Source organism: Oncorhynchus keta, unplaced genomic scaffold (genome assembly GCF_023373465.1).
Source record: "Oncorhynchus keta strain PuntledgeMale-10-30-2019 unplaced genomic scaffold, Oket_V2 Un_contig_358_pilon_pilon, whole genome shotgun sequence".
NCBI classification, from domain to species: domain Eukaryota; kingdom Metazoa; phylum Chordata; class Actinopteri; order Salmoniformes; family Salmonidae; genus Oncorhynchus; species Oncorhynchus keta.
In genome coordinates, this window is record NW_026287326.1 from 9,174 (window position 1) to 19,321 (window position 10,148).

The window sequence follows — 10,148 nt, forward strand, 5'->3', positions numbered from 1 at the left end:
AGGAGGAGGAGGAGGAGGAGGAGGAGCCTCTCTGGGTGAACCATCTCACCAGTCTGACCCCTGGGTCCCAGTGTCTGCTGGTTCACCCCTCTGACCCCTGGGTCCCAGTGTCTGCTGGTTCACCCTCTGACCCCTGGGTCCCCCTGTTCACTCCTCTGGTCCCCAGGTGTCACCTAGTAGATAAAGGCTTGTGTCCCATACTGTTTTAGACCAGAGCCCTACTCCCAACATAGTGTACTGCCTCAGACCAGAGCCCTACTCCCAACATAGTGTACTGCCTCAGACCAGAGCCCTACTCCCAACATAGTGTACTGCCTCAGACCAGAGCCCTACTCCCAACATAGTGTACTGCCTCAGACCAGAGCCCTACTCCCAACATAGTGTACTGCTTCAGACCAGAGCCCTACTCCCAACATAGTGTACTGCCTCAGACCAGAGCCCTACTCCCAACATAGTGTACTGCCTCAGACCAGAGCCCTACTCCCAACATAGTGTACTGCCTCAGACCAGAGCCCTACTCCCAACATAGTGTACTGCCTCAGACCAGAGCCCTACTCCCAACATAGTGTACTGCCTCAGACCAGAGCCCTACTCCCAACATAGTGTACTGCTTTAGGTTTGACCAGAGTCCCAACATAGGTACCAGACCAGACACTGTGGCTCAGGAGCCCTACTCCCAACATAGGAGGGGCCCTGCAGGACCCGGTGTGTGTTCGGAGGAGAGGAGAGGGAGGGAGGAAGAGAGGAAAGAGGAGAGGAGGGAGGAGGCTAATCTAATTTAGACGATCTGATTGTGTTTAATTTCATCATTAGGTGCTGAGTTCTAACCTGGGTCAACGACACACACTGCAAATACTCTGTACTGTACTATAATACTATGTACTATAATATAATACTCTGTACTATAATATAATACTCTGTGCTATACTATAATACTCTGTACTATACTATAATACTATGTACTATAATATAATACTCTGTACTATAATATAATACTCTGTGCTATACTATAATACTCTGTACTGTACTATAATACTCTGTACTATACTATAATACTCTGTACTATAATACTCTGTACTATAATATAATACTCTGTACTATAATACTCTGTACTATAATACTCTGTACTATAATATAATACTCTGTGCTGTACTATAATACTCTGTACTGTACTATAATACTCTGTACTATACTATAATACTCTGTACTATAATACTCTGTACTATAATACTCTGTACTGTACTATAATACTCTGTACTATACTATAATACTCTGTACTATAATACTCTGTACTATAATACTCTGTACTATACTATAATACTCTGTACTATACTATAATACTCTGTACTATAATACTCTGTACTATAATACTCTGTACTATACTATAATACTCTGTACTATAATACTCTGTACTATACTATAATACTCTGTACTATAATACTCTGTACTATACTATAATACTCTGTACTATGCTATAATACTCTGTACTGTACTATAATACTCTAATACTCTGTACTATACTATAATACTCTGTACTATAATACTCTGTACTATACTATAATACTCTGTACTATAATACTCTGTACTATACTATAATACTCTGTACTATACTATAATACTCTGTACTATAATACTCTGTACTATACTATAATACTCTGTACTATACTATAATACTCTGTACTATACTATAATACTCTGTACTATACTATAATACTGTATACCACACCTGGGTCACACAGGTGATATGATACTATAATACTCTGTACTACTACTGTGGATCTCAGCTGTGTGACCCCAGGTGTAATCTCAGCTGTGTGACCCCAGGTGTGGATCTCAGCTGTGTGACCCCAGGTGTGGATCTCAGCTGTGTGACCCAGGTGTGGATCTCAGCTGTGTGACCCCAGGTGTGGATCTCAGCTGTGTGACCCCAGGTGTGGATCTCAGCTGTGTGACCCCAGGTGTGGATCTCAGCTGTGTGACCCCAGGTGTGGATCTCAGCTGTGTGACCCCAGGTGTGGATCTCAGCTGTGTGACCCCAGGTGTGGATCTCAGCTGTGTGACCCCAGGTGTGGATCTCAGCTGTGTGACCCCAGGTGTGGATCTCAGCTGTGTGACCCCAGGTGTGGATCTCAGCTGTGTGACCCCAGGTGTGGATCTCAGCTGTGTGACCCCAGGTGTGGATCTCAGCTGTGTGACCCCAGGTGTGGATCTCAGCTGTGTGACCCCAGGTGTGGATCTCAGCTGTTGACCCCAGGTTGGATCTCAGCTGTGTGTACAGTTTAATATTTTAGCATTATCATTTCATCCCTTTAAAAAGCCTTAAATATTTCTAATTTTTTCTTGTTGTTTTATCTAGGGAACTTTTACTTTTACCATTAAAGAATGTTTTTAATGTTAAGGAGGAAGACTTTTATTTTGTAATGTTGCAGACTGCTTTCAGAACAGGACTTTTATTTTGTAATGTTGCAGACTGCTTTCAGAACAGGACTTTTATTTTTTAATGTTGCAGACTGCATCAGAACAGGACTTTTATTTTGTAATGTTGCAGACTGCATCAGAACAGGACTTTTATTTTGTAATGTTGCAGACTGCTTCAGAACAGGACTTTTATTTTGTAACGTTGCAGACTGCTTCAGAACAGGACTTTTATTTTGTAATGTTGCTTCAGAACAGAACTTTTATTTTGTAAACGTTGCAGAGAGAGAAGCGCGTTTCAGATCGGTACATGGGTGTTTGTGACTTGCAGGGAAGGAGGTAGAACCTTCTGGAATATGCTTCCCTAATGGCATCCTGTACCCTACATAGTGCACTACTGCAGACCTCCAGAAGGCTATAACTTCCATCTCCCTTCCCTACAAGTCAACAAACCCCATGTCCTGATCTGAAACGTGCTTCTCTCTCTGCAACGTTACAGAATAAACAAGACTGTAATACTCTGTAAGCAGGAATAACCTTTTTTTGTCAGGGGAATTGAAAGGTGGGACCAACTCAACTTAACTACACAGCTACAATTTATAACTTAAAAAAATAAATTATAATAATCTGACTCTCCCTTTTTCTTCCTCTCTGACTCTGTCCTGTGACTCCTCACCCTCCTGTTTCTCTCTGACTCTGTCCTGTGACTCCTCACCCTCCTGTTTCTCTCTGACTCTGTCCTGTTTGACTCCTCACCCTCCTGTTTCTCTCTGACTCTGTCCTGTGACTCCTCACCCTCCTGTTTCTCTCTGACTCTGTCCTGTTTGACTCCTCACCCTCCTGTTTCTCTCTGACTCTGTCCTGTGACTCCTCACCCTCCTGTTTCTCTCTGACTCTGTCCTGTTTGACTCCTCACCCTCCTGTTTCTCTCTGACTCTGTCCTGTGTGACTCCTCACCCTCCTGTTTCTCTCTGACTCTGTCCTGTGTGACTCCTCACCCTCCTGTTTCTCTCTGACTCTGTCCTGTTTGACTCCTCACCCTCCTGTTTCTCTCTGACTCTGTCCTGTTTGACTCCTCACCCTCCTGTTTCTCTCTGACTCTGTCCTGTTTGACTCCTCACCCTCCTGTTTCTCTCTGACTCTGTCCTGTGACTCCTCACCCTCCTGTTTCTCTCTGACTCTGTCCTGTGACTCCTCACCCTCCTGTTTCTCTCTGACTCTGTCCTGTTTGACTCCTCACCCTCCTGTTTCTCTCTGACTCTGTCCTGTGTGACTCCTCACCCTCCTGTTTCTCTCTGACTCTGTCCTGTGTGACTCCTCACCCTCCTGTTTCTCTCTGACTCTGTCCTGTTTGACTCCTCACCCTCCTGTTTCTCTCTGACTCTGTCCTGTTTGACTCCTCACCCTCCTGTTTCTCTCTGACTCTGTCCTGTTTGACTCCTCACCCTCCTGTTTCTCTCTGACTCTGTCCTGTTTGACTCCTCACCCTCCTGTTTCTCTCTGACTCTGTCCTGTTTGACTCCTCACCCTCCTGTTTCTCTCTGACTCTGTCCTGTTTGACTCCTCACCCTCCTGTTTCTCTCTGACTCTGTCCTGTGTGACTCCTCACCCTCCTGTTTCTCTCTGACTCTGTCCTGTTTGACTCCTCACCCTCCTGTTTCTCTCTGACTCTGTCCTGTTTGACTCCTCACCCTCCTGTTTCTCTCTGACTCTGTCCTGTGACTCCTCACCCTCCTGTTTCTACCTGTTTGACTCTCACCCTCCTGTGACTCCTGACTCTGTCCTGTTTCTCTCTGACTGTCCTGTGACTCCTCACCCTCCTGTTTCTACCTGTTTGACTCCTCACCCTCCTGTTTTCTCTGACTCTGTCCTGTGTGACCCTCACCCTCCTGTTTCTCTCTGACTCTGTCCTGTGACTCCTCACCCTCCTGTTTCTACCTGTTTGACTCCTCACCTCCTGTTTCTCTCTGACTCTGTCCTGTGACTCCTCACCCTCCTGTTTCTCTCTGACTCTGTCCTGTGTGACTCCTCACCCTCCTGTTTCTCTCTGACTCTGTCCTGTGACTCCTCACCCTCCTGTTTCTCTCTGACTCTGTCCTGTGACTCCTCACCCTCCTGTTTCTCTCTGACTCTGTCCTGTGTGACTCCTCACCCTCCTGTTTCTCTCTGACTCTGTCCTGTGACTCCTCACCCTCCTGTTTCTCTCTGACTCTGTCCTGTGTGACTCCTCACCCTCCTGTTTCTCTCTGACTCTGTCCTGTGTGACTCCTCACCCTCCTGTTTCTCTCTGACCATGTCCTGTGTGACTCCTCACCCTCCTGTTTCTCTCTGACTCTGTCCTGTTTGACTCCTCACCCTCCTGTTTCTCTCTGACTCTGTCCTGTGACTCCTCACCCTCCTGTTTCTCTCTGACTCTGTCCTGTGTGACTCCTCACCCTCCTGTTTCTCTCTGACTCTGTCCTGTTTGACTCCTCACCCTCCTGTTTCTCTCTGACTCTGTCCTGTGTGACTCCTCACCCTCCTGTTTCTCTCTGACTCTGTCCTGTGTGACTCCTCACCCTCCTGTTTCTCTCTGACTCTGTCCTGTTTGACTCCTCACCCTCCTGTTTCTCTCTGACTCTGTCCTGTGACTCCTCACCCTCCTGTTTCTCTCTGACTCTGTCCTGTTTGACTCCTCACCCTCCTGTTTCTCTCTGACTCTGTCCTGTTTGACTCCTCACCCTCCTGTTTCTCTCTGACTCTGTCCTGTGACTCCTCACCCTCCTGTTTCTCTCTGACTCTGTCCTGTGACTCCTCACCCTCCTGTTTCTCTCTGACTCTGTCCTGTTTGACTCCTCACCCTCCTGTTTCTCTCTGACTCTGTCCTGTGACTCCTCACCCTCCTGTTTCTACCTGTTTGACTCCTCACCCTCCTGTTTCTCTCTGACTCTGTCCTGTTTCTCTCTGACTGTCCTGTGACTCCTCACCCTCCTGTTTCTACCTGTTTGACTCCTCACCCTCCTGTTTCTCTCTGACTCTGTCCTGTGTGACTCCTCACCCTCCTGTTTCAATCTGACTCTGTCCTGTGACTCCTCACCCTCCTGTTTCTACCTGTTTGACTCCTCACCCTCCTGTTTCTCTGACTCTGTCCTGTGACTCCTCACCCTCCTGTTTCTATCTGACTCTGTCCTGTTGACTCCTCACCCTCCTGTTTCTCTCTGACTCTGTCCTGTGACTCCTCACCCTCCTGTTTCTCTCTGACTCTGTCCTGTGACTCCTCACCTCCTGTTTCTCTCTGACTCTGTCCTGTGTGACTCCTCACCCTCCTGTTTTCTCTGACTCTGTCCTGTGACTCCTCACCCTCCTGTTTCTCTCTGACTCTGTCCTGTGTGACTCCTCACCCTCCTGTTTCTTCTTCTGTCCTGTGTGACTCCTCACCCTCCTGTTTCTCTCTGACCATGTCCTGTGTGACTCCTCACCCTCCTGTTTCTCTCTGACTCTGTCCTGTTTGACTCCTCACCCTCCTGTTTCTCTCTGACTCTGTCTGTTTGACTCCTCACCCTCCTTTTCTTCTGACTCTGTCCTGTTTGACTCCTCACCCTCCTGTTTCTCTCTGACTCTGTCCTGTTTGACTCCTCACCCTCCTGTTTCTCTCTGACTCTGTCCTGTGAACCTCACCCTCCTGTTTCTCTCTGACTCTGTCCTGTTTGACTCCTCACCCTCCTGTTTCTCTCTGACTCTGTCCTGTTTGACTCCTCACCCTCCTGTTTCTCTCTGACTCTGTCCTGTTTGACTCCTCACCCTCCTGTTTCTCTCTGACTCTGTCCTGTTTGACTCCTCACCCTCCTGAACATCTCTGACTCTGTCCTGTGACTCCTCACCCTCCTGTTTCTACCTGTTTGACTCCTCACCCTCCTGTTTTCTGACTCTGTCCTGTTTCTCTCTGACTGTCCTGTGACTCCTCACCCTCCTGTTTCTACCTGTTTGACTCCTCATTGACTCTGTCCTGTGTGACTCCTCACCCTCCTGTTTCTCTCTGACTCTGTCCTGTGACTCCTCACCCTCCTGTTTCTACCTGTTTGACTCCTCACCCTCCTGTTTCTTCTGACTCTGTCCTGTGACTCCTCACCTCCTGTTTCTCTCTGACTCTGTCCTGTGTGACTCCTCACCCTCCTGTTTCTCTCTGACTCTGTCCTGTGACTCCTCACCCTCCTGTTTCTCTCTGACTCTGTCCTGTGACTCCTCACCTCCTGTTTTCTCTGACTCTGTCCTGTGTGACTCCTCACCCTCCTGTTTCTCTCTGACTCTGTCCTGTGACTCCTCACCCTCCTGTTTCTTCTGACTCTGTCCTGTGTGACTCCTCACCCTCCTGTTTCTTCTGACTCTGTCCTGTGTGACTCCTCACCCTCCTGTTTCTCTCGGACTCTGTCCTGTGTGACTCCTCACCCTCCTGTTTCTCTCGGACTCTGTAGTCTGTTAGTGTCTGTGCTGTAGCCTAGTAGTTGTCCCGCCCCTAGTGTTCTCGTCTCGGCAGTAGAGTGCTGGTCCAGAGGTGGTTCTACTGACGGAATGTACTAGGTTCTGTAGGTTCTATTCCTCAGCTTTAGCCTGTCTGTTTAGAACTAAATCAGGACATAATTTTTTTTGTAACACTTCAATATGGTAATATGTAACACTTCAATATGGTAATATGTAACACTTCAATATGGTGTTTGTCACCCCTCGTTTGGTGTTTTTCCTCATCTGCTGATCACAAGTCTTTATATAAAATCTATGATTGTTGCACAAAAACCAACATAAAATAAATAAACACTGCTAAACGAAAGCTATTTCAAGGTGGGTTGAGACCGTGTTATGTGTTTTGCTGAAAGTATTTTTGCTATTCTATTAAATCTTTTTTTTTTTTTTTTGAGAAGAAGTAAAAATGTATTTTAAAATGTTTGATCTGTTTTTAAAAAATTTGTAGCACAAATAAAAATTCTCTTGATCTGCTGTGTCCAGCAGTCTTTTAACATTTTTATTTACATGAACTATAGCTTCATCACACGACATTCTTCAATAGAACATCATGACATTCTTCATCACAACATTCTTCAATAGAACATCATGACATTCTTCATCACAACATTCTTCAATAGAACATCATGACATTCTTCATCACAACATTCTTCAATAGAACATCACGACATTCTTCATCACAACATTCTTCAATAGAACATCATGACATTCTTCATCACAACATTCTTCAATAGAACATCATGACATTCTTCATCACGACATTCTTCAATAGAACATCACAACATTCTTCATCACAACATTCTTCAATAGAACATCATGACATTCTTCAATAGAACATCAACATTCTTCAATAGAACATGTTAATTTTTATTTACATTAACTATGGCGCAAAAATCACTACACAGCTGAAAACATGGCATTTTTAAAGGCGTTTTCCAAGATGTCTGCGGAGATTCACGTTAAACGTTGACCCTTCAAAGTGCATCATCGTGAGCCGTGCGTCTAGAACACATCTCACATCGAATCCCGACCCTTCTAGTTTACATTTAGTTTTTTTTCTCAAAGAATGAGGACAAAGAGACGTTGTCACTTCCTGTCAACAGTTTATTAATAGTCAATAATCCTGTGGCGCTTAAAGAGTATAAATATTGAAAAGAACATCAGATCGGAGACATGCTGCTTGTATGAAACAAAGGACTGGTACAAACCATTAACACTATGAAGTACAAATACAAGGTTAAATAATGTCATTGATGTGTCGACCGACGCACACGAGGATATTGGCTTTAACTCCTTCAGGGCCTGTTTTATACCTGGTGCTAACATGTGTCCTGATCTTCTCCACATTCTGATTGTACCTACATTATTTATTTTCCCCCAGGTGTGGACGATTATTATTATTATTATTTTTTTAAAGAAGCGATTGTGATCCGATCTTTCCGACCAGCTGCCGAGGTCGTCAGGGAGACGTATCTTTCTGTTAAGAGTGTAAACAAATCTGGATGATCAAACTTTAAAATCATTGTCAGGGGGGACGGGGCACCATTGACTCTAGGTATCAGCTTTACGCTGAAATAAACAAAAGGCCATCGGTAAGATTAGAACCTGGGACCTTCTAGTCCCTATTCTACTGGGCCATCAGAGGCCTTGTCCACTGGGCCAGCAGAGGACAGCATTGCCCATACCTGCCCGCCGGTCCAGCATCACTACCCTGGACGGTTCTGACTTAGAATACGTGGACAACTACAAATACCTGGGTGTCTGGTTAGACTGTAAACTCTCCTTCCAGACTCACATTAAGCATCTCCAATCCAAAATTAAATCTAGAATCGGATTCCTATTTCGCAACAAAGGCTCCTTCACTAATGCTGCCAAACATACCCTCGTAAAACTGACTATCCTACCGATCCTTGACTTTGGCGATGTAATTTACAAAATAGCCTCCAACACTCTAAATTGGCTGCAGTCTATCACAGTGCCATCCGTTTTGTCACCAAAGCCCCATATACCACCCAGCACTGCGACCTGAATACAGGTCGCAGTGTCTGGCGCTCGCTTCATATTCAACGCCAAACCCACTGGCTCCAGGTCATCTATAAGTCTTTGCTAGGTAAAGCCCCGCCTTATCTCAGCTCGCTGGTCGCCATAGCAAAACCCACCCGTAGCACGCTTCCCAGCAGGTATATCTCACTAGTCACCCCCAAAGCCAATTCCTCCTTTGGCCGCCTTTCCTTCCAGTTCTCTGCTGCCAATGACTGGAACGAAATGAATTTTTTGCCCTTACCTCATTTCCACACACTGTATACAGATTTTTCTATTGTGTTATTGACTGCACGTTTGTTTACTCCATGTTTAACTCTGTGTTGTTGTTTGTGTTGCACTGCTTTGCTTTATCTTGGTCAGGTCACAGTTGTAAATGAGAACTTGTGGCAACCTACCACCCAAGGCCTCTCTCCTGTAAACTCCAACCCACTGACATGGCCTTTTCTTATTTGACTCTCCCCTGTAAACCCCGCCCACTGACATGTCACTGAGTTTTCATCCAACCAATGGCTTTGTTCTGCCAGTTCCCTGGAGGTCGGAGCTGCCCTCGGAACAACCTGCGGAGGCGGTCAGAAAGTGCTGAACACTAATCTTCTAATGGTCTAGAAATGTGGACGAGACCAGGACACAGGTTAGCATCAGCTATGAACAGGGTTCATGATGACATTCTTTCAGAACAATAACATTCTTCAATAGAACATCGCAACATTCTTCAATAGAACATCACAACATTCTTCAACAGAGCATCACAACATTCTTCAATAGAGCATCACAACATTCTTCAATAGATCATCACAACATTCTTCAATAGAACATCACAACATTCTTCAATAGAGCATCACAACATTCTTCAATAGAACATCACAACATTCTTCAATAGAACATCGCAACATTCTTCAATAGAACATCGCAACATTCTTCAATAGAGCATCACAACATTCTTCAATAGAGCATCACAACATTCTTCAATAGAGCGTGTCACTCCAACAGTCCTCCACACAGAGTGTGGAAGGGCACATTGATATGTACATAGCATGTATATACAGTCAATGAGAGGCCAACATGGACATTTCCCCATTGAATCTCAATGGTTCGGTGAGCAGATCGTTTAACAGGTTTAAGAACAGATCAGAAAGCTACAATCTCTGGGTTATAATATGAATAAAGACGTGTTCACACACACACATGAACCT

At 45.3% G+C, this 10,148-nt stretch overlaps 2 long non-coding RNA genes across 4 annotated transcripts; both read right to left on the bottom strand.

Annotated features, from left to right (window-relative positions):
* Positions 1-4,033: 4,033 nt before the first annotated feature.
* On the bottom strand, positions 4,034-6,253 carry LOC127924041 (uncharacterized). Of its 2 annotated transcripts, none has more exons than XR_008116596.1 (4): positions 6,068-6,253; positions 5,095-5,249; positions 4,295-4,369; positions 4,034-4,169 (listed from the first exon to the last, which is right to left on the bottom strand). It is a non-coding gene; the product is annotated as an uncharacterized LOC127924041 (long non-coding RNA). The 2 variants fall into 2 exon arrangements; XR_008116595.1 differs by having other exon boundaries at positions 4,037-4,169; positions 5,015-5,130.
* Positions 6,254-6,410: 157 nt separating this feature from the next.
* LOC127924042 (uncharacterized) lies at positions 6,411-6,731 on the bottom strand. 2 transcript variants are annotated; one of them, XR_008116597.1, is made up of 3 exons: positions 6,681-6,731; positions 6,524-6,641; positions 6,411-6,456 (listed from the first exon to the last, which is right to left on the bottom strand). It is a non-coding gene; the product is annotated as an uncharacterized LOC127924042 (long non-coding RNA). The 2 variants fall into 2 exon arrangements; XR_008116598.1 differs by having other exon boundaries at positions 6,411-6,486.
* Positions 6,732-10,148: the final 3,417 nt, after the last annotated feature.